We start from the raw sequence: 20,151 nt of genomic DNA on the forward strand, positions 1-20,151 counted from the left end.
CAAAGCTGTAAGAAATAAATTTCTATTTATAAGCTACTCAGTCTATGGGTAAGCTACCCAGTCTATTCTGTTATAGCAGCCCAAATGAACTAAGACAATGTATCTCTCCATTTACTTGGGTTTTCTTCAATATCTTTTTTTTCCACAAGGCAAGTTGTTTGTCTATTCTTTAAAAAATGTTACATATTACAAGTTACTAATGTCTAAGCAGACCTAACCACATTTACATTTTTAAAAAATATGGCATCTATCTTGTAGCAACACTAGTTGACCTAACCTGCAGAAACCTATAAAAGTTAAGACGAATTCAGTTGATCTGGAGGTGAAGCTCTGAAAGTGCTTCCGTAGGAAACTTACTGCAGAGAGAGAACTGCAGGTGGTTCCATCAGAGACACGTGCATGTACTTTGAAGCCTTACACTTCCCCCTAATTTCTTGCTGTGATCGATGGGCTATATCAAGGCATGCTTTATGCAGCTCGCTCAGGCAAGGCACGATTTCATTTAATGAAGAGCCTGTAAATGCAGCAAGGGTTTCTGGCCAGAAGTGTGTGTTCACAGTAGAGTTGGCCAGGCAATAAGCTGCTGCAGCTATCAATGAAGGAAGATATTTCAAGAATGGGTCAGCTTCAGGAAGACTCAGTTCTGCTACATACTTGGCCAGATTCTCAGTTCTGACCGCACACTCCTTGTCTCCTTAAGTACTGAAGGAGAAACTGGTTGGTGGTTGGCACTGTGAGATCGAAAGCCAGGACTTTCAGGAGCAGATGTTCCATTCTTAGCAGTTGGCGTTTTGTGTAAGTATCATCAGTTATGTAGACAAACTCGTCTACTTCAGGTGGATATATTTCTTCATATTTCGAAGCCAGAAGAATAGCTGCTGTGCCTACAAGCTGCAATTTCCCTCTCAGAATAGACATGCATGAAAGAAACCTGTCCAGGAAGTTGATAGCCAGATAGAGAGTCTCTGTTCGAAGCTTATACTCTTCGCCGACCTCAACAAGCCAGTCCACCAGAATAGTTCACATGCCTTCTGTGATGTCTGGTTGCTTCCTCATGCAGTGTGCTTCAGGCCTGTGTCTTATTTCAGCTTCTCTAAGGTACTGATGAATTTCTTCAGCATATTCAGTCACATTTATCACATCTGTACCAAAATCTGATGCATCTTCAGACTGGGAATGGAGAGATGAATCTACCACCACTGGGGAAACTGTGTTAAAATCCAGCAGGAAGTGAAGGTCTGACTTGAGTGTGCTGGTGTCTACCTCATACACAACCTCAAATGTCATCTCCTCTTTCCCTGTACAGCTGTCTCTGTCCCTCTTCTCAGACTCATCCAGGTAGCATGCAAATCCTTGCTTGACTGGCTCCTGGACCATGCAGTATCTCATCCATGTAGATATCAAATCCTTGCTTGGTTGGCTCCTGGACCATGCAGTATCTCATCCATGTAGATATCAAATCCTTGCTTGGCTGGCACCTGGACTGAGAGCACTTTCTTTCCAGCTGGAGGGAAGACATTTTCTGATCCAGAGAAACACCTGATTGTTGTGATCCCCTGACCACAGGTCCTCCTGTACTGCCCATTATCAGTCAGCACTGTTCTCTGTGGGGGATCCTGGCCGAGCTGCGCTCTGGTTTTCATCTGACAGGCATCAGGACCTCGAGGCACTGGAGCTAGGGCTACTCTGCTCTTGGAGCTGCTGCGATGCAGATCCTCAGTCTCTACAGAATGCAGAGCAGGCCTCGTTATTCTCAGCCTTGTATCTTTATATGTCTCGAACAATTAGCAAATGCACTCTTCAATATCTTTTTGAGGACCCCTTATAATTTTTCTATTCAGATCTTAAACATATAAATGTTATAAGATTTACTCCTAGGTATCTTACTTTTCTCTTTTTCACTTTTTTCTTTCTGCTATTGTAAATGCTACCTTCTTCTTATTACACTTTCAGTTTATGCATATGTATGGAATGCAAATTGATATAAACCCTTAAATGCTTATAATAGTTAATCTTCAGATTCTTTGTGGCTTTCTTGTAGATGATCATATCATTTGTGAAAAAAATGTATAATGTACCTTTGATTTGAAAATTGATACATGATTTTTTGGGGGAGGAGGAGCAGAGATTATTATTCTTGGTAAAATGACATGACATTTTATCTCCAAATAGGAGCCCTGAAGCTTCAGGGTTATTTTTGTTTAACTTACAATCAACCTCTTTAATGGAACTTCCCAGCTTTTACAAACCAAAGAATTTACAATTGATTGATTTTTAACTAGATCTGATCATCTCTATTTATCATCAGGAAGGTTTAATTGTTTATACTTCTATCTCTTTGGATTTATGTCAACCATCTATTTTGTTTTGCCTGATTAACTTTCGTCTTTCTCCATGGATTACTTCCACTGGATTCATCCAGTCTTCTTTCATCTACCTTTTCTATTGGTTTTGAGTTACATAATCTATTTCTATTTCAAATGCCTTCTTCCAATCAATGCAAGGTCCTTGGAACATTTTCTTTAATGTCTTGATTTTATCACTGCCTCTTCATTTCAAATTATTGTCAATATTTTAGATTCATTTTTAAAAATCTCCAACTAGGGGCACCTGGGTGGCTCAGTCGTTAAGCGTCTGCCTTCGGCCCAGGTCGTGATCCCAGGGTCCTGGGATCAAGCCCCACATCGGCATCCTGCTCCGGCGGGAAGCCTGCTTCTCCCACTCGCACTCCCCCTGCTTGTGTTCCCTCTCTCACTGTGTCTCTCTCTGTCAAATAAATAAATAAAATCTTTAAAAAATAAATAAATAAAAATCTCCAACTAGTTAGAAATAATTTTGTTATATTTTTGTCAATATTTATTTGAATTATCAATTTCTTTACAAGACATGGTTCTTTGTATTCCACTTCTTAATTGATTTCATTCTGAATGATGAAAATCTTCAGCAGTTTTTCAGGCTTATCTATAACAAAACTTCTCACAAACAAAATTAAATGTGTTTATTTTGCTGGTGGTCTTAAATGATAGCTTAGTGGGTTTAGAATCCTAGATTGAGGGCACCTGGGTGGCTCAGTCGTTAAGCGTCTGCCTTCAGAACAGAGTCCTGGGACCGAGACCCACATCGGGCTCCCTGCTCAGCAGGAAGCCTGCTTCTCCCTCTCCCACTCCCCCTGCTTATGTTCCCTCTCGCTGTGTCTCTCTCTGTCAAATAAATAAATAAAATCTTTAAAAAAAAAAAAAGAATCCTAGATTGAGGGTTGCTTTTCCTCAGCACTTTAGACATGTGATTTTAGTCTCATCTAATGTCTATTGGTAGTACTACTATTAATAGGAAGTCTGTTGTCAGCCTAACTATATTCCTCTCTAGAAGAAATCTCTTTTTGTCTCTGGACTTCATTTTTGGGTTGTGGGGGTTTTCTTGGTTTGTTTGTTTGTTTGTTTCACCATAATACATCCTAGTGTGGTTGTGTATTTTTATTTGTTTGTTTGTATTTGGGAGTTCGTTTGGGTTTAGTGTTAGGTACCCATTATGATTTTTGAATTTGAGGGTTCATATCCCTCTTCAATTCTGAAAACTCCCTAGTCATTATCCCCTGGAATACTGTCTCCCCCTCTTTTATTTTCTCTTTCCAAATACCTCATTCTATCCCTTCATTCTATCTTCTTTATATCTTAACATCACTTCATAATTTTTTAAAACCATTTTATTTCTCTTTCTATTATATTCTGGGCAATTTACTCAACTCCATCTTTCAGTTCTCTGGTTCCCATTTTAATTGACATTCATCTACTATTTATCCCAACCACTGAACTTATTTTTTTATAATTACAGTTTTCATATCCAGAAGCTTAATTTGGTTCTTCTTCAAAACTGCTTGGATTTCACAAGCAGCTTGATCTTTTGTCTGGTTTTTAATTCTTTATCTCTTTGATATTTTTAAATATATGTAATTTGTAGTTTTCTTAAGATTGTTTTTTGGTCTTCAATTTTGGGATGCTAATTCTCCTGGGTATGATGTCTACTAGCTCTCTTTCACAGCAGATTTTTTCTCAAATTCTTCAAAGCGCTCTTACTATGAGCTTATCTTCAGTGAAGCTTGTCCTGCAGTAGTTACATTTTTTATGAAAGGCAGACATATCAGCAAATAGCTTGTGATGACTGCAGTCTAAGAGGAGTATGGGCAAGGTGCTAGAAGACTACAAAGCAGTGAGAAAAAGAAAGGCTTCACAGAACAATAAGGCTGAGGCAGGAAGATCGGAAAGATGAACAAGATCTGATCTCTGGTTCAGTTGTGATAGATAGGTTTAGGTTTTTGGATGTGATAGAGGAAAACATCTCTGCCATTTATTCAGCCTTCCTCGCTGATTTGTGAAATTGTGTAAGGCGCCTACACCCATTGCTCAAACTGAATTATGTGTGTTGGAGCAGGGATTCACTGAGATGCAGCCAAACTCACCTAGTTGATGTGAAAGGAAATCCTAAAAGGGAGCTTTCAGGTGGCTTCCAAAGAATCTCATCCATGGTCCCTCCTACCTAGTTGAGTTGCTCTAAACTTTCTTTCTCCAAGACCAAGTAAAAAGTGTTTGAGTGAGGGAGCCTTCTGCCTAACATTAGACAAACAGCTCATGATCATCATGGGACCATAACCTTGATATTGGCCTCAGAAGAAGTCTCTCATCACCAATCCTCTAACCATAGGATCTTATTTCTTTGTTTAGGCTTTTGGGGTGTTTCACTGTTTTGTTTTGTAGGCATAAGAACTACTACTGGGGAAGAGGTGAAAGAGGAAAAAATAAGGAGATAAAAGGTAGAAAAGACAAAAAAAAAAACCTTAATGCAAAAGATCTGATTGATAAGACAGAAAGGCTAGAGTCGAAGCAAAGAGAGCGCTCTAAGCACTCTAAGGAGTGAGGTAGAGCCCATCAATCAGGAAGGTCCTGATGGCTTGTGAGACCACAAGGAGATTTTATCCAACAGACAGTATAGAGCCATTGAAAGATGTTAAGCCAAAGGATAATAGCAACAGTGCAGATATTGGATAGGGATAAGGCAGGCAGAACATGAGTGAATTCAATCAGAAATTATCATACTAATCCGGACTGGAACTCACACTGGCCTGGACTATGGTGGTGGCAGCAGGTAGAGAGAGAAGTGGATTGCTTCAGAAGAGGTTGAGTGGGAGTTGGAACTCCAAAGTATTTTTTTAGTCTTGTGTCTCATTTCTTCTTTACCAGTTAATGATGTTGTTCAATGTACCCTCGTGCCTGCCTACTCTTTTGGTGTCTTGGGGATCTGTTTTTGAGAATTACTAAATATATTTGTTAAAAGTAGAACTTTCTGATTTCTTATCCATATGACAGGCAGACATGTAGATAGAAATGTACATGAGGAGGTAGTTGTGGTGATGTCAATGGACATTTATTTCAGCAGATTGAGTTATCTATCGGAGATCTATCTGATCTCTGCAGACTAAGTCAGGCTGTTCTGTCTGTTCTTCTACCTCTAGGAACAATTACACCCAGGGGATTCCTCAAAAGTTTCAGCAAGAAAGACCTGCACTCTCCTAACTTACGCTCCCCCAGGAAATGAGAGGAGAGGAACCTATAGATTTGTGCCGAACATGTCACCTTATTTTTTTTTTAAGATTTTATTTATTTGAGAGGAGAGAAAGAGAGAGCACATGAGCAGGGGCGGGGCCAGAGGGAGAGGGAGAGGGAGAAGCAGACTTCCCACTGAGCAGGGAGCCCGATGTAGGGCTCAAAAACAGGACCCTGGGATCATGACCTGAGCTGAAGGCCGATGCTTAACCGACTGAGCCACCCAGGCGCCCCCGGAACAACTCATCTTATTAAAACTGCCTTTCAGGGGTGCCTGGGTGGCTCAGATGGTTAAGCATCTGCCTTCGGCTCAGGTCATGATCCCAGGGTCCTGGGATCGAGTCCCGCATTGGGCTCCCTGCTCCTTGGGAGCCTGCTTCTCCCTCTGCTTCTCTCTCTCTCTCTCTCTCTCTCTCTCTCCCTCTGTCTCTCATGAATAAATAAGTAAAATCTTTAAAATAAATAAATAAATTTAAAAAAAACTGCCTTTCAGAGTGATCTGAAAAGGTCTGGGTACTTTATTCCCTAGAGATTGCTGTGGGTTCCTCCACTTAGGAGGGAAAGATCTAACAAAAGTTTATTTCTAAAATTCAGTTTTAGGGATTATGCAATTTCACCACTAAAAATTGACTTAATGACTAAAAATTCTAAACTTTTGATGAGCAAGGTTATTTTTCTTTTCTTCTCACCTTTTAGTTTCCCCTTGACTTATGATAACTCAGAAGAACGTTCTGATTTCTTTTAATTCCCATTAGCTACACTTCCTTCTTTCTGTGAGCTCTGTTAAGATCCCAGGGAAACGGGCATATCTATCTAACTTTTATTTTTTCTTTTATAATGGTACTAATATATCTTCCATATAAGCAAGTAGCCAGAAGTTTTGACCTGATTAAAACATCGAAATGATGGCATCAAGTTTGGTAAACTGAAATAATTTGTTGAATCTTTTAAAGGGGAAAAAAAATTCTTTCTCCAAAGATGATGATCTATTCTTTCCTAAGAAAATCTTTGAGGCAGTTGTCACATCACCAACCCTGCTTTGGTCACGCAGAAAACCTCACAAAAGCTCTGCTCATGTGGTTTTGTAGCTGTTATTGGAAACAAAAGTTCCAAAACCAGTTGGACACAAAGAGAAGAAAATAAAACTAGCCACTGAGGCCTGAAATGCCAACTTTCACCATATGTAGTCCCACAAAAACCAAAAGGGAAAAATAATCAAAATAAAACACAACAAAGCTAGAATCACAGAATCAGGAAGATAGGATTTGCTAAAGAGTTTCACCCAAAGCTATGAAAACGAAAATCACTTTTACACAGCTGTCTCCCAGACCATAAAGGAATGTATTATTACGATTGGCATTGATCTGATTAGTGTATTTACATATTGCATCCCTCCTTCTGCACCACTCCCAGTCAGTGGGGTGTCCAGTACATTAAGAGTAATACAGTTCTGGATTTAAAATAAAGTAAACACTCCCAAAAGTCTTTTATCTTCCCCTATGCAATTAAAACAACTTGTAGAATATAGTACAGCATCAAAATGGGTTGGTTTCATTTACAAAATCATAGATTCTATTTGTTTTTTGTGCCCCAAGTTTTAATAGTTTGTATAATAGATTAGTCCTTGAGTACACACACACACACACACACACACACACACACACACACAGGTCCTTAATGGTATAAAGGGAAAATTGTAAAGCAATTAGCACCCTATTTAGAAACAATCCAAAATTACAGAGTATTGTTGCCTTGCAACCTCAATTAAAGCTGTTAACTCAAAAGATTATGGTAGAAAAAAGGAGAAATAGTAGAGCAGACATGTAAATTAAAACATGCTCCTGTGTATAAGATCTAATGAAAATCAGTCCAAGTCTAAAGGAAATCCAGCAGAAGACCTAAAAGGAATCCAACTAAGCATGGCTTTTCAACTATCTTTTTGGTGGACTATCATGTAGCTTGTTTTTCTTAGGAAACTCTATCTATACAATACTGGCTTGAGTGTGAGGCAGGCTGGAACCTACAATGTGTACTGATAGAGAGAAAGAAGTCTTTCCAGCACAGGCAAAGATGGGGAGCTAAGGGAGTTGCAGGGGCAGTGTTATATGATAGAAATTAACAACAGCTACAATGTGTTGACTTAATACCTTTTTCACAAATTAGAAGATGGAATCTTAAACAGACCAAGAAATTTGCCAAAAAATCGCAATCTAGTAAATGGCAGTCTAGCATATAAACCAGGTCGGTATGACTCCAAAGTCCACATTCTTTCTACTCTACAACACTGTTACTCATCCTGAAGACTTTATCCATGTATTTGACAAACTCTTCTGTTCTGTTCCCCTCTAACTGTTAGGGGCTGACAACAGAATGTTTCTTAAGGACAAAGACCATCAGGAGCTGGGCAGGAAACCGGTACTCCAACCACCAGCTAGGTTATAGTGGGAGGAATGTGCAGTTCAAGACAGTGAAAGGGGGCAGACTAGGGAGTGTGAGATCAAGGCAGAAGTCTGGTTCTTTGTGACAGTTGCAACTTGGTAATGACACAGGTGCCTGGGACCCAACTGAGGCATCTAGGTTCCAGACTGATTGTCTGTAGACACTTGGCAGTGATGGGAAGAGAGAAAAAGAGGCAGCTAATGGCTGAGCACTTACGAATGAGCAGTGTGGTCATGTGAGGATGGTTTATGTACTGCTATCTTAGTGCAGGAATTGGGAGAGTAAGTGGCTCAATCTATGAAGTAAAATAAAGTATGAGGTAAAATGAAGATGACTCCAAGGCAGAGAAGAGTAAATGTATGTGGCCAACATACAATTTTCACAAACTAAAGTACCATATTACATATCATCTCAAAACTTAGTGACCTAAAACAACAATGATGTATTACTTCCCATGACTCTGTGAGTTGACTAGGCTCACAAAGAAACAGGGCAGTTACTCTGCACAACATTGTGTCACTGAGACACTCACTCGACTGGATTCAGTAGGGAGCCCAGTTGAGCCAAGATGGCCTCTCATCTTCCAACGTCTCTCTCATTACTCAGTAGTAAAGCCCAGTCTTAAGACTACCTCAATTAATATAGCTACATAATTGGATGAATTTCCTGCCAATCAAGATAAATTCTCCAATTTTCCCTCTTACCTAGTATTCTCCCCAACACATCTGCCTGCAGGACATGCCTATCTTTACTCCTGAAGTTTGTTATCATTAAGCGGAGAAATTTTGAGAAGGGACTAGAGGAACTATGTGGTCTGTCACAGCTCCCAAACAGAAAATGTTTCTACAGATCTAACAGCAGGAATCATGATGACTTCCAGGAGCACATCTGCAACTTCTAACTTCTCCATCTAAACAAAAATTTAGAGCATTGACATGCACCTTTTATCAGGGGATGGGATAAATATTAGATATTCATTGACTTAGTGTGCTCTTGTGAGTTTAAATGAAAATCTATCGTATGAGTAAATGACTTGAGTATAATAAAAAATGTATAAAATAATAAAATATGACTTCTAGTTTTACTTCAGCCATTAATTTACTGTACAAGCTTAAACACATCATTTGGCCTTTCTGATTCTCTGATCCTTGCTATGGATCGAATGGTCATGTCCCCCCCAAATTTATATGTTGACCCCCAACCATTGTGATGGCATTTGGAAATGGGGCCTGTGGGAGGTAATCAGGATTAGATGAGGTCATGGGGGTGGGACACTCATGATGGTATTATGGCTTTAGGAGAAGAGGAAGAGAGAGAGAGATCTCACCCCCTCCAGCATGTGGGGACATGGCAAGAAGAAAGTTGTCTGCAAACCAGGAAGAGGGTCCTTACCAGACCCTGAATCAGCTGGCACCTTCATCTTGAACTTCTCAGCCTCCAGGACTATAAGAAATAAATGTCTGCTGTTTAAGCCCCCGAGGCTACGGTATTTTGTTATAGCAGCTCAAACAGACTAAGACAATCCTCTTCCATAAAATGAGCCATAGGAATGAGAGATCTCTAAAATCCTTTCTAGCTAAAATTATATTCTATTGTTTTATTTCCTCTATAAAGGAAATAAATATTGCCAAGTAAATATTGCCTGGCCAATGTTAAAGAGGACAGTCAAAGAAAATCAATGCAAAAGTCATCTAAAGAGTAAAAATAATTTCCATCCCAAAGCAACTACCTGGAAATCATTTCAGAAAATACAGATATTCTGCTTATTAAAACTTCATAGCACGTCTGAGTCCATCACTATTCCAGTAATATGACTTAGAAAAAAAAGTCAAGCCTGCCTACTTAGAGGAATCAGAAATCATTCACCCAGAAAACTACACAGAAACTGGGGCATAATCTTTGCATTGATAGTTACTGTTACCTCGCCTTGGCAATCCAGTATAAAAAATGTTTGTTGGAAAAAAAAAATAAAGGAGTACTAAAATGCAGACATTTCATCACTTAACCCATAATTGTCATAACCCGCTAATCTTTTAATCTCTCTCTTACACATACATGCACATACATATAAAGCACTTCTCAGCAAAAAGTTGACAAGCCTAAGAATAAAATAAATCTTTTTTTCATGATTTCATTAATAAGATGAAAGCCTATTTTTGGTTCTAAAAACTACAAAGACAAAAGTATTTTAACATCCAATTTCTTCTTTAAACAATAATATCCCCATAAGAATACATTAAAAATCAAAATGCACGTTCAAGTCCAGGTCAATGACTTATGAGTTAATTCAGAAGTAGTTACTTTCGACTCTGAAGCCCTTTGTGACTCCCAAATTGTAGTATGGAATTAGAAAGAAAGGACCTGGTGATGACTGAACTTTTTCTCTTTTTGTCATTTTAATGTAGAGATAATGTTTCTGGTATCAAAAAACAAATCAGATTTCCAAATTACCACATCAGCAGCAAATCCCACTGAGATCATAAAAAAATAGACTTTTTCTAAGTCTCTCCAAATTTATCCCCATGGTGTCAATATAATACGCTGTCTTAAGGGTATATTACACCATAAAACACACAAATAAAATTAATTGATTTATCAACATAGAAAGAGCAAGTATTTACATATCAAGGGAGATTGGCAGTTAAAGACCCATAAATCATAAGACAAAGAGGAACCCTGAAAGTCAGCTTTTCAATCCCCTTTCCCCCATCTTGGAAGAGGCATGTCCTTGAGTAATTTTCCACTTGGGTATAAAGTAATTAGCAAGCCTAGCCTGCTCAAATTAAACAATTATAAGAAAAATAGCATTGGAATAATTGGGACAGTTACCACCCTTACCATCTGACTGAGTATATACACAGTACATAACACAGTGATTTACCTAAACCACCCCCAAACGGATTTATGTGGGAGTTTTCATGTAGATAATGAACAAAGAAAATAGGGTTCAGATAAAAGTCTACCATTCCTTCACCAAATATTTGTGCCAGACATTTAGCAAGCACTAGAAGCACAGCAATGAACAAATAAGACACGGACTCTGCCCTTCATGGAGTTTTGAGAGGGAGAAAGGAAGAGAAAACTCAATTTATTTTAACATTAATTTAAAGAGAATATGTGAAACTTTATTATGGTTATTTATTGATTTGCCCTATATTGTGAGCTCCTCAAAGACATGAATAAAAATCTTTCCATATTTTTTATGGACTATGAAAAAATAGACTTGGTGCCCAATGTATCTTTATATATATATATGAACAAACTGGTCAAAGTTTAAGGAACACTCTTCTTTACATTTTTCATTTCTAATATGATACACAATCTTCATAGGTAAAGGAGGTAAAAAGTCTTGAATATTTTTTTGTAACCTGCCTTGAAATATATCCAAATACAGCTAGTCCATTTGTTTGCCATGGATATGCACAGGGGAACACCCAGTGCAGTGCTATGAACTTACCAACACTCACAAATGTCAGAATAATAAACTGAAGTATGAATCAACAGAGCAATAGGTAAACATGGGCATGGAATTCCAAAGTATCCATTTCACAACTTTGGTAGCATAAGGAAGAACTTCAGGAAACATGGATCATTAATTAGACTTTGGCCCTCATCTGGCCATCAGTGTATTGGCAAGCTCACTCTCTGTGTAGTGTGTATATTTATGATATAGGTTTCTGTATAATATATTGCATCAATGGTATATATTGTCTCTTGTGAAATTCCTAGTTGATAGTCCTTCTTTCTGCTCCACTTGTGATAATTCTTCACATTATAATTTAAAAGACTTCTATGATCTTATCAACCAATCTGTTAAACCACAACTCACCTCCTTTAGGTCTTTGCTTCTTAATAAGGCTTACCCTAACGACTTCATTTAAAATTATACCTCCTCCAGTGCAGCAAACTCTCTCTCCCTTACCTTGCTTTATTTTTCTTCAAAGGCCTTATCATCGTCTCTTGACCTATAATCTCTCATTTAGTATGCAGCTTCCATGTAAGAGAAGGATTTCATCTTTCTTATTCATTGCTGTATTCTCAGTACCTAGAACAGTGCTTTTGGCACATAGTAGGTTTTCAAGAACTATTTGCTGACTGAATGATTGCCTGACCCCCAAAAAAACAAAGTCTCCAATTTACTCCAAGGTCATTATAGGGCTGGCTGTCGTACTAATTGTGACAGTTCAATCAGTATTCAGTAAACTTGAGTGACTCTAGCCTTAATTTTTCTTTTGCAGACCAGAAATATGGAACTACTTTGTCTCCCAAAGACACCAGCCTACCTCCCTCCTTTCTATCTTTCCTCCTGTTTTCCTTCTTCCAGGAGTATCCTTTATCACCCAAACCCTACTCTACCTAGATAATTCCTGCTAACTCTTTAAGATACTGTGTGCCCAGGATCTCCTTATCTGAATATCCATGACATGGTCCTTAGGCATCACAGCCCTAAATCCTAAGGTATCATTGCATTTTGCATTGAACTTATTCGTTACTTGTCTCTCTCTTCAACCAAACTGTAATCTCTTATAGGACATAGATTGTCTTATTCCTCTCTGCATTAATTCAACACAATAGGAGCTGAGTGAATAACAGAAATGAACTGAGTTCAGTGCTCTTAGGAGTCAACATCAAGTGATTCCAAAAGAAGCAGGTGGTTTAGAGGGAAATGCAGGAAGTCCAAATACCCAGATTCTGGTACTATCTCTGAACACTGTTTTTAAATCTGTAGAAGAGGATTAAACCAGTGCTAAGGCCACTTTCAAAACCACAGGACTGTATTACATGTAACCTAATGAAAAGTAGTTATTAAAATGTCAGGTTTTCATGCTCCATCTGCTGGTTAAATTGTAGAAAAACCTTGAGGTCATTTTGAAATTGAAAAGTGGAGTTAGAAATATTTGTGACCAACAAGGAAAATAATTTTTTTAAAAAATTGTCTGTACTATTTATAAAAGACTAATAACCTAGAAATCAAATAATTGAGAAAGAAAAATAAACATTGACAATTGCATGATGATAGTGAAAAAAACAAATACCCTGCTACTTTTGGCTCACATACATACTGTGGATCGCAGCCTTCAGGGAGCCCCACCTGCTTGTATTCACCCCCTTGTGTAATCTCCCCACCAACACTGGACCAGGGCTGGGCTCTATGAACAACAGCATCCAGGAGAAGTGACGGCATGTCACTTTCCAGACTAAAGTATACAAACTGAGGTTTTCATCTTAGGTATGCTCTCTCTCTCTCTCTCTCTCTCTCTCTCTCTCTCTCTCTCTCTCTCTCCCTCTCCCCCAACTCCCTTTTCTCTTTATTTCTCCCTCTTTTGGACCACTTTCTTTGATGGGGTTACCCAGCTATCATGACATGAGGACGCTCGGGCAGCCCATGGAGAGGCCAATGAAGTAAAGCAACCACATACTTTTTAAAAAGAAGTAAAATTGTCTTTGTTTGCAGATAATATGATCTTATATAGAAAAAATCCTAAAGATTCCAATAAAAACCTGTTAGAACTAATCAATGAATTCAAAGATGCAGGATACAAAATCAACATACAGAAATCAGTTGCATTTCTATACACTATAACAAAATATCTAAAAAAGAAAGAAAACAGTCCCATTCACAATGGTATCAAAAGCAATAAAATACTTAGGAATAAATTTAAACAAGGAAGTGAAAGAGCTATACATTGAAAACTACAAGATGTGGATGAAAGAAATTGAAGAAGACACAAGTAAACGGAAAGATAGCCATACTCATGGATTGGCATAATTAATATTGTTAAAATGTCCATATGACCCAAAGGCACCTTTGATTCAATGCAATCCCTATCAAAATCCCAAAGGTATTTTTCACAGAAATAGAAAAAACAATCCTAAAATTCATATGAAATGACAGAAGATCCTGAATAGCCAAAGCAATCCTAAGAAAGAAGAACAAAGCAGGAGGCGTTACACTTTTTGATTTCAAACTATATTACAAATCTATAATAATCAAAACAGTATGGTACAGCATAAAAATAGACATATAGACCAATGGAACTGAATTGAGAACACAGAAATAAACCTATACCTGTATGATCAGTTAGTTTACAATAAAGGAGTCAAGAATATACAATGGGGAAAGGGTAGTCTCTTCAAAAAATGGTGCTGAGAAAACTGAATATCATGCAGAAGAATGAAATTGGACCCTGATCTTATACCATTCACAAGAATTAACTTGAAATGAATTAAAGACTTAAACATAAGACCTAAAACCTTAAAACTTCCAGAAGAAAACATAAGGATAAAGCTCCTTGACATTGGTCTTGGCAACAATTTCCTGGATATAACATCAAAAGCATAAGCTACAAAAGCAAAAATAAAAAATGAGCAAGTAGGACCGCATCAAACTAAGCTGCCACACACAACAGAAAAAACAATAAACAGAGTGAAAAGGCAACCTATGAAGTGTGAGAAAATATTTGCAAGTCATATATCTGATAAGGGGTTAACATCCAAAACACATAAGAAACTCGTACAAGTCAATAGCAAAACAAACAAACAAACAAAACAACCATCAATTCGATTAAAAATTGGGCAGAGGATCTGAATAAACATTTTTCCAAAGAAGGCATCCAAATGGCCAACACATACATGAAAAAATGTGCAATATCACTAATCATCAGAGAAATGCAAATCAAAACCCTGATGAAACATCACCTCACACCTGTTAGAATGGCTAGAATAAAAAAGACAGGAAATAAGTGCTGATGAGGATGTGGAGAAAAGAGAGCCCTTGTGCACTGCTGATGGGAATGTAAACTGGCACAGCCACTATGAAAAAGAGAAGAAATTAAAAATAGAATTACTATATGGTCTAGCAATCCCACTTCTGTGTATATATCCAAAGGAGGACATATATGAAATGAGGATCTTGAAGAAATGTCTGTACCCCCATGTTCACTGCAACATTATTCACAATAGCTAAAATATGGAAATGACCCATGTCCTTTTGTGAATGAATGGATGAAAAAAATTGTTTACATATACAATGAAATATTATTCAGCCATGAAAAAGAAGGAAAGGCTGCCATTTGCAACAACATGGGTTGACCTTGAGAGAGTTATACTAAGTGAAATAAGTCAAAGAGAGAAAGACAAGTACTGCCTGACATCACTTATATGTGAAATCTGAAAAAGCACAACTCAGAGTAGTATGGTGGTTGCCACTAGTGGTTGCCAATGATCAGGAGACAGGGGAAGTTGGGAGATGTTGGTCAAATGGTACAAACTTCCAGCTATAAAATTAATAAGTTCTGGAGATAAAATCTATAGCATGGTGATTATAGTTAACAATATTGTACTATGTACTTGAAAGTTACTAATAGATTAGATCTTAAAAAAGTTCTCACCACAGGGGTGCCTGGATGGCTCGGTTGGTTAAGAGTCTGCCTTTGAACCAGGTCCTGGGATCAAGCCCCAAGACCGGCTCCATGTTCAGCGGGGAGTCTGCTTCTCCCTCTCCCTCTGCCCCTCCCTCCCCACTTGTTCCCTCTCTCAAATAAATAAATAAAAATCTTTTAAAAAAATTTTTTTAAGTTCTGACTACAAAAAAGGAATGGTAATTATGTGAAGTGATAGAAATGTTAGCTAAGCTGCTATGGTCATCATTTTGCAATATATGAATGTATCAAATCATCACATTTTACACCTTAAACTTATACAATGTTATATGTCGATTATATCTCAATAAAGCTGGAATAAAATAAAATAAAATAAAATAAATAAAATAGAATTTTAGTTTCTGGCCACTAGGAGCCAGAGGGCTTGGAAGCAGATCCTCCCCTCATTGACTCTTCAGAGAGACCGACAGTTAGTCAAGCTGTTAGCTTGACCTCATGAGAGACCCTGAACCAGAACCACCCCACTCAGCCATGCCCAATTATTTCCCCCCAAGAAACTGTGAAAAAAGGCTGGTTTGTTTTTAAGCTGTTAGACTGTGGAGTTATTTGCCACACAGCCATAGATAACTAAGACATACCCATACATCTGAGACTCATTCAAATCTGTGTTGAACACTTACAGGTTCAATGAATGTGGCTTGACCTTTTAACATGAAATCCTACACATCCATCTTTCTCAGAAATGTCAATCTTTCTTCACACGTGCATTATGTTTTCAGATACACAGTTTTCACTAGAAGAAGAATTCAGAAGTAGAGAGATGTAAAGACCATGGGATATATTCTGGAGACTTTTTACTAATATCAATACCCAAGGGAAGATTATAGGCCTTAAAAAACATAGTTTGTCATCATTTTGTAGTATGTAAGTAATGTGTATAAACCTCGGTGAAAGTCACAGTGAACTGTAATTATGTGTTTTTTTAACTCCAGTTTAGCAATAATACATCAATTCTGTACTCACTTTTTCAAGTCTACCATCTTACCAAAGAATAAATATCCACAGATTCTTATTTCTCACTTTCTTTATTGCCATTAATGAACTTGCCTACTGATGCTATGTAGGTGAATGAGAAGCCAAAGTGAAAAGAGATACATAGAGGTGATTAAGGCGATAACACAATGTAAAGGTATTGTGTTATCTAGAAACTTTTGATAAAATTTTCCAGTGAGATTTGGATTTAATGTTTAATACCTCAAAAACCTGAGAGATAAAAATAAATTCAAGCTGGCTTAATTAAAGTTTAAGACGCATATAATAGATACAGAGTCCCAATCTAGTTGGTGACTTTTAATGAATTAAAATGGAGAGAGACCATAAAAGCAAACAAAACATCTTAGCCATGTTCAAAAATCATAGAGAATCATGAAAATGATTTTTTTCTGAGACAGGGAAAGGGGAGGCAAATGATTATTCAAATATCCAACTCTCCATTAAAATGTTTGGCAGCACCTTTGACACATTGCAAAATTTGACTAGACCATTAGGCAAAGAAATATTTCTTCAAGGGTGACCATCTGTTGCAAAGAAGAGAAAAAAGCAAGGCTGAAGACATAGCTGTCAGGAGAACTTTGAGACGTTCTCTTTAACATTCTTGAAGGGTCTTGATATCCTCTCGTTCTAGAAGTCGCAACTGCATGCCTGCGTCCCCACCTGGGGAAGTGGCCCATCCCAGTGTGCTTACTACACAGCTAAGTAAATCAAAGGTCAGTTTTCAGACTTTCATACTCCATGGGGCTCAGGCTTTTTTTTAATTATTCTTTTTTCTTAGGGGAGCAGTGAGGGGCAGAGAGAGAAGGCGAGAGAGAATCCCAAGCAGGCACCATGCCCAGCACAGAGACCAATGTGGGGCTCCATCTCACAACCCTCATATCATGACCTGAGCCAAAATCAAGAGTCAGATGCTTAAACCGACTGAGCCATCCAGATGCCCCAGTGGGCTCAGGCTTTAAACCTGACTGAATTTTATTTTGACAGGCCTAATAAACTTGGAGAATTATTCTATCCCCTCCCATAAACTTCAAAAAATGAAAGTTTGCCCTTCCAGGCTTGGCCTTTATTTTGAGACCATGTATGCAGTAATGGAGGCAGAACAATAGACTCAATGGTGTGAGAAGTTTCCCTCATTTTAATTTGGGAGAATAGACTACCTATAATTGTCTTGCCTCTTATAAGCCACTTATAATGACCTATACTTCATTACTTTTTTAAAGATATAATTCCACTGACCTTGGTAATAGGGAATGGGGGTACAGGTGCCATAAATAGAATTTAAAAAGCTAAGCTCCAAGGAGATATTAAGGCAAGGCCGCGTCTTGTCCCCTGTGACATCACCCTGAGATGAATCTCTGCCTGCAGACCCGCAATTAGAACACCATTCAAGTATATAGAATCAGACCCCCTACTTATGAATGAATCACATTTGTTTCTTCCACCATAGAATCAGAATCAAAGAGGCATATCTGCCAGAAATACCACACAAATGAGTATTTGACAAATAGCAGGAGAGCAAATAATGGGTTACCCATAATTGTCTGCAAATGCCTCAAAGAGCAATGAAACCTCAAAATATCCAACCTAGCACTTATCTACTACATGTTTATGCTAAGGTTATCACCACCTAAAAATACCCGAAGATCAGATGTTCAGCTCCTGGCAGTACTTAGCACATTTTCTTGTGCATAATAGATGCTCAATAAATATTTGTGGGAGAGGGAAGGAGGAAGGAAAGAGTAAGTTGGCAGGGAGACACAATGCAGCTAACAACTGCACAATAAAACTACTAAGGCAGATTATTCCTTTAAGCTATTCAATCTGACTTGATAAAGATTTATTTACCCCCTTCTCTGGGCTCTGCAGAGTTCAATACCATGTGAATTTACTCAGGTCTGAAATATACTGTCCCAAAACATACCAGTCTTCAAAGTGAAGAATTCTTCATCCCCTTCTGTGGTGGGAGACATGGTAAAGACGGAAGAATAGAAAGGTAAGGCAAAGCTAGTTTTCTGACAAAGAAATCCAAAGCCCTCTCTGTCCTCTCACTTCCAAAGCCCTTCAACTTTAGGCTAATGCTAAAGGCAAAAGAGAGGGAAAGCAAATGAGCAAGCCTGGTCATTTTTGGCACTTTTCAAAAAAACTAAATATTTTCCCCAAATGTTTTACATTCAATAATGCCCAACCACAATGTGCCAAGCCTGTTTTCCCTTAATGTTTCAAACCCATGTGTATTCCAAGAGAAATATAATCCATGTGTCTCTGATTTGCTTACACTTAAATCATTATAAAATGTTAAATTTTTTAAAAGGATGTCCAAGATATCTTTTGGGCCATCCTCACGATCCTCCTTCAGGATTCTTCTTCAGAATGTGGAATTTTGAAGAGCCAATGAAGACGAAGCCCTGGATAATTAATTAGACTGGCTTACTCAGGACTTAAAATCTCTCCGCATAGATTTTTGTCTCTCTGTGCAGAACAGCATGAATTTGTTCAATCATTAAGAATGAAAGAATGACTAGAATTCTTAGAGTAAATTTGCTAAATTGGCCTATTTCCTTAGAATACCCTTTCAATCTTCATAATTAGGCCTCGCTAACTTGGACTCTTCTTCAGACTACTCAGATAAGATACCTAAAATATTGCATGTAACATAAAACTTTCTTTTTTTAACATAAAACTTTCTTGAGAATATGTTGGAGAGTGTAAAAGTTGGGTGAGCAGCCCAGGCACTGCTGAAAGAATTAAGTTCATTATTTCCTCAGATAATGTCCTCCAAGATGATAAAAGACAAACACTATATGATTGTTTACCCATCATAATGATGTGGCGAACTAAGGTTCTAAAGCATAAAGAATGGGAGAAGCTGACTGTAGAAGCGAAATCGGTTAGGTTTTAGGTGTGGACTTAGGGCTTCTAGCCCAGGACAGTCCCAGCTAATGAGAAATGGATATAGCCCATATTCTGCCATTCCCCAGCTCCTTTACTGCAGACTCTCTCCACAGTAGTGATGGACTTTAGCAAAGGGAGAAGAGGAGAGGTTCACAGTGAGTCTGAATCTTTAAAAATAATACTTATAAAAATACTTATACTGGGGTGCCTGGTGGCTAGTTGGTTAAGCAACCAACTCTTGATTTCAGCTCAGGTCATAATCTCAGGGTCCTGAGATGGAGCTCTGGGAAGGGCTCCACGCTCAGTGCAGAGTTGGCTTGAGATTCTCTCCCCTCTTTCTCCCTGCTCCTTTGCTCCTCCCTCTGCTCACACACATGCGTGCTCTCTCTAATAAAATCTTCAAAAAAAATGAAATGCTGTACTTAAATACCATAAATAATGAGTATTTCAAAGAAAAATTTTTTATTCCTTGTTCAAAATGTAGACTAACAAAGCAATAAAGCAAAACCCTGTTGACTGTATCTATAATTTAGGAAACAAACAAAAATAAAGACCTTAAAAGCTATTTTACTTAAAAGCACCCAGAAAGGAGGCTAGCGCCCCCAAAGTGAGAGTAGACAAAGTGATTCTGATATTTTAGAAGGAAGCACAGGAAGGGGAAAAAAAAAAAAGATGTGTTTAATCAGTACTCCTGTGTTCTGGTCTGTCATTTCACCCTGCCAACGAACCATAAATGTCGTCCATCAGTTTAATCCCAGGTGGTGGCAGTTTCGCCTTTATAAGGTAGT

General features: G+C 38.1%; 1 pseudogene; it reads right to left on the reverse strand.

Annotated features, from left to right (window-relative positions):
* Positions 1–353: 353 nt before the first annotated feature.
* Positions 354–20,151, reverse strand: part of LOC112825641 (cyclin-A1 pseudogene) — a 46,937-nt pseudogene continuing 27,139 nt past the window's right edge.

The sequence above is a fragment of the Callorhinus ursinus genome, unplaced genomic scaffold, assembly GCF_003265705.2.
Source record: "Callorhinus ursinus isolate GAN/ISIS: 27379988/994484 unplaced genomic scaffold, GSC_fseal_2.0 scaffold4, whole genome shotgun sequence".
NCBI classification, from domain to species: Eukaryota; Metazoa; Chordata; class Mammalia; order Carnivora; family Otariidae; genus Callorhinus; species Callorhinus ursinus.